Source organism: Oryza sativa, chromosome 6 (genome assembly GCF_034140825.1).
Source record: "Oryza sativa Japonica Group chromosome 6, ASM3414082v1".
In the NCBI taxonomy this organism is placed as follows: Eukaryota; Viridiplantae; Streptophyta; class Magnoliopsida; order Poales; family Poaceae; genus Oryza; species Oryza sativa.
Window position 1 is genome coordinate 9,981,561 of NC_089040.1, and position 4,313 is coordinate 9,985,873.

A 4,313-nucleotide genomic window follows, 5' to 3' on the forward strand; every position below is an offset into this window, starting at 1 on the left:
GATTTTCTTTTTGTTGTTTCCAGCAAGCTTAGAGCTAGTGCATATACCGATCCACTGATTGGGCGATGAACGATCAAGCCATAACAGGGTCAGGGTAGTAATCCAATCAAATTACACATTACTTCATCTTTTTAATTGTTACACTCTCTTTCTCTCTCTCTATAGGATAGTCGTCTTTAAAATTTTGCTCATATGCAACATGGTGATTTAATACAGAATGACCATTTAAGCTTCTGCAGCACTTTATAAACGTAAGCAAATTTTATGAGCATCTTTCCCATCCTTGAAAAGGTCTCACAAGGTACTATGAGGTACGAGGTACCATTCATATCCAACTGTCCATTACAAAGGGTATGATGGGAAGTAAAATCTCGACATCAAGGTGGGATTCATTCAACGTAGCGCTGCTATGGAGCTTGCCATTTGTGTTGCCGCCGATCTCATTCCTACTCGCCTCCTTCCAGATTGCTCTGATTCGTTGAGCTCGTCCACCGACCTATCGAGCTCGCCCGTCACGCCGCCCGTCGTGCTCGAGCTTGTCCGCCTGTGCACTCGAGAGTCGAGCCTGCTCGTGCTTGGAGCTCCTCCTCTGCGGCTTCGTGCTGTCTTGATTCCATAATAGCTTGGCCAATGAATTTAACCTGGCCACTGCCGAAGTGACCAGCAAGAGAGAGTTCATTTTAAATCAACAAGGTAGCCCGCGCATTCGCGTAAGTATATATCGTAGGGCTGTATTTCAAACACTATAAAGATGGGATATAAGCCAGAGAATATTTGTTGTTAAAAAAAAGAATGATAAAATAAATCATACATCACTATATACAATGTAATTAAGGAAATGTAAATTATCTAGCAATAAAAAAAGAAAAATATTTACCGTAAAATAGATGGAATATACTACTAAATATGATAAGAATAAGAATATCTCTCATATTTAAATAAAAATCTTTTTGTCGTGGTCATATATAAACTCCTCTATTGTTCTTGCTTCAAAAGCTATGTGCATTTTTAATAAAACAACATTAATACCACTAAAATAAATTATACATTATTAATACACTAAAAATCATCTACACCGCTTAACTTGGTGTTCACCACTTATTTCCACATCTATGTATAAATAGTCTAAACATACCACTTCAATCGAATAATACAATAACACCATTAAAAATAGACATGAATGTCTCTCTAACGGATAAAGTTGACTATAATTGCCAAGGCTTTCTTATGTAATGCCCTGGAACATCAGTCCCACATCGACGTAGCCGTAACCCCAAAGATCAGCCTATAGCATCATTTAACACTTAATACACTATTGGCACACTCACAAATGATTCTATTAGTTAGTATGTCCCTTTATATACATTGCCTACATTAGCCTTTCACTGATGCCACCTGAACTCAACCATATGTATACCCTTGCAGTATTTACGATAGCATAGTGAATACTATACCCTGCATTGAAGGACGGAGAGGGACAACAAGGAGGAGGTGATGAAAATAGTTATAATTTTTGTCCCCTACTTATTTCTGTGTAGTATTTTTAACAAAATCGTAGTTTAAAGGCTATGGACAACACATAAGTGCTGGACGGCCGGCTTTGATGTTTTTTTTCTTGATTAGTATTTCTTTGATTTTACTATTGATATATTAGAATATTCTTCTTTATACTACTCTGGTATTGTATTACTTTCCGAGTATATGAATACCAACTTTATTATATATCCAAATTATATTAATTATGATGCTAGCTTATCTGGGAAATGCAATGGTGTGAGCATAATGATCATGTATACGATTTCTCTATGTCATGACGATGATATTAGGATAGTATTTGGTAATTTAAGCGTGGTGTTTAGATTGCTGGATATCGTTATTTGGGGTTATATGCTGCGAACATGTCGAGGTGGGCCGCTGATGGTGACAGCTCAGTACGGGTATTCCTCCGCGCATGTATATAATCCTAAGTTACTTTCCTGGGGAGGGTACTCATCCGTATTTAGCCCTAGTTGGATGGTCATGACGGATTATCGTAAGAAACTCGGCAATCAGGAGTGGCTTCTCAAGCACCACGAGGGCATTTGGAAAGAGGGTATTAGCTAAATAATCATATAACTAGGAAGTATGTATAATGTGTATGTATATTAGAAGTATAGGAATAGATTCTTTCTATTTTCGTTCCACTTAGCTTAGATGATTTATTATGAGAGTATGCAATTCTCTTGCTGTGTGTCACTCTACCCTATTCATTATCTTAACCCCTTCTTAGACTTTGATTATTACAAGTAATATATAAATTATTAGTATAGCTCTCTCTATTATAATCATCCCACGGGATTAAATAAATACGATACCCTTGGAATACTCTCGGGTGAAATACTATAATGGTATATTCGTGCGCTTACAGATGAAATCGGTAACCATAATATACCACGAGAGTTTCTGCGCCATTGCTGGGAATTATATTTCTAGTAATATCGTTAAGAAACACCAATAGGGTCCTCGACATTCGTGCCTCCAATTGTGTCACACATAATGGACAATTCCTGAAGGGAAACTCACCAGTGCGGTGACGCATGACCAATGATGAAGCCGAGCCATCCATCTTTGATGCACCACCACCACCACCACCACCGCTGCCGCCGCTTCCAGTGCCACTTGATAGCCCGCCGCAGCCACCAGCTGCCACCAAAGCCACAGCCGCCACCTTGGGATAGGTTTGGATGGGGATTTCCGGTGTGTGTGGCGGGAGCGACGAGTCCGATTGGGTGTAGTTCAACCAGCCGCTTCTAGCACCGATTGCCTGTCATTGCTACCAACCATCTCCACCACTGCCACCATCGCCGCCTAAGGTTAGATTTGGGGATTTCGAGTGTTTGTGGAGGGAGCAACGAGTCTGACAGGGTCTAGTTCAATCGGACGTAGTTAGGGTTACATGGTGCGATGCCAGGGGCACTTCCGTCATTTCGAAATTCTCTCTCCTCTTTTTGCCTGGAAATAATAAAATAATGCCTCGGGTATCCTACGACCATTTACACAAGTTATATGTGGAATCCAACGCAGTGTCACGTTTCTGTGTTGTCTTCCAGCCAATTACATGATTTTAGATGTCCAGTAGCAAATTCTGCCTACAAATTTTAGCTCTGGAAAACATGCCAGATGCTAATAGTATTTGTTAATTTAGACCTATACTTGTCAAGCACTCAAAAAAAATCCATCCAATGCATCCATACATCTAATTCATCTAAAATTCATGCAAAATTCATCCACTGCATCCACTGCATAGCAATACAATGCAAAAAACATCCACTGCATAGCAATATCTAATTCATGCAACTATACAATGCAAAAAACATCCACTGCATCCATACATCTAATTCATCCAAAATTCATGCAAAAATCATACACTGCATCCATTGCATCCACAATGCATAAAAAAAACAAGGGAGAGGAAGTGTACCTGGGAGGAAAGGAGGCCGGTGGGGGCGGGCTTGACATTGGTCTTGAGGATCTGAGAGGCGGCGGCGTGGCAGCGGCGGTCGGCGAAGCGGCCGCGACGTCTGTCTTGAGGACTTGGCGGAGAGGAAGCCGGCGGTGGCGGACTTCGAGAGGAGGCCGGCGGCGGCGGTCTTGGGCGTGGAGGAGGCGCTGGCGGTCGGGGAGGCCGGATCTTGAACCGGGAGGCGGCGGCGGTGGTCGGGGAGGCCGGATCCATGAGGGCTCGTGGACGACGAGGGAGGAGGAGGCCGTGGTCGGTGAACCGGGAGGGCGACGGCGGTGTCGAGGAGGACGAGGCGGCGGTGGCGGCGTCGAGGAGAAGGAGGCGGCGGTGGCAGTCGGGAGGCGACGGCTTGGAGGAGGAGGAGGAGGCGGCGGCGGTGGATGTGAGAGGGTGATAGAGTGAGAGGCGGCGTCGGCGGTGGATCTGAGAGAGTGAGAGGCAGCGGCGGTGGAGGAGGAGGAGGCAACGGCGGCGTCGAGGAGGAGGAGGCGGCAGCGGCGGTGGATCTGAGAGAGTGAGAGAGTTAGAGGCGGTGGCGGCGGACAGAACGGATAAGGACCCGTGGATGAGGATTGACTAAGTAAACCCTACTCAATCCTCATCTCTATCGGGCAGAGTACTATACCCGATGCGGATGACACTCATCCGTGACGGGTGCTATTTCTAAGCCTGATACGGATGACACTCATTTATGATGGGCATTAGTACTAAGCACGATTGAGATGATTACATCTCTATCGAGCATAGTACTAAAGCCCGTCATAGATAACTTATTAAAATAGTTTTAAAATTATGATAAGTTATAAAATCA

The 4,313-nt window shown here is 43.7% G+C and overlaps 1 long non-coding RNA gene across 1 annotated transcript; it reads right to left on the minus strand.

Annotated features, from left to right (window-relative positions):
- Window positions 1-218: 218 nt before the first annotated feature.
- On the minus strand, window positions 219-4,095 carry LOC136356961 (uncharacterized). Its single transcript, XR_010742063.1, has 2 exons — window positions 3,461-4,095; window positions 219-648 (listed from the first exon to the last, which is right to left on the minus strand). It is a non-coding gene; the product is annotated as an uncharacterized lncRNA (long non-coding RNA).
- Window positions 4,096-4,313: the final 218 nt, after the last annotated feature.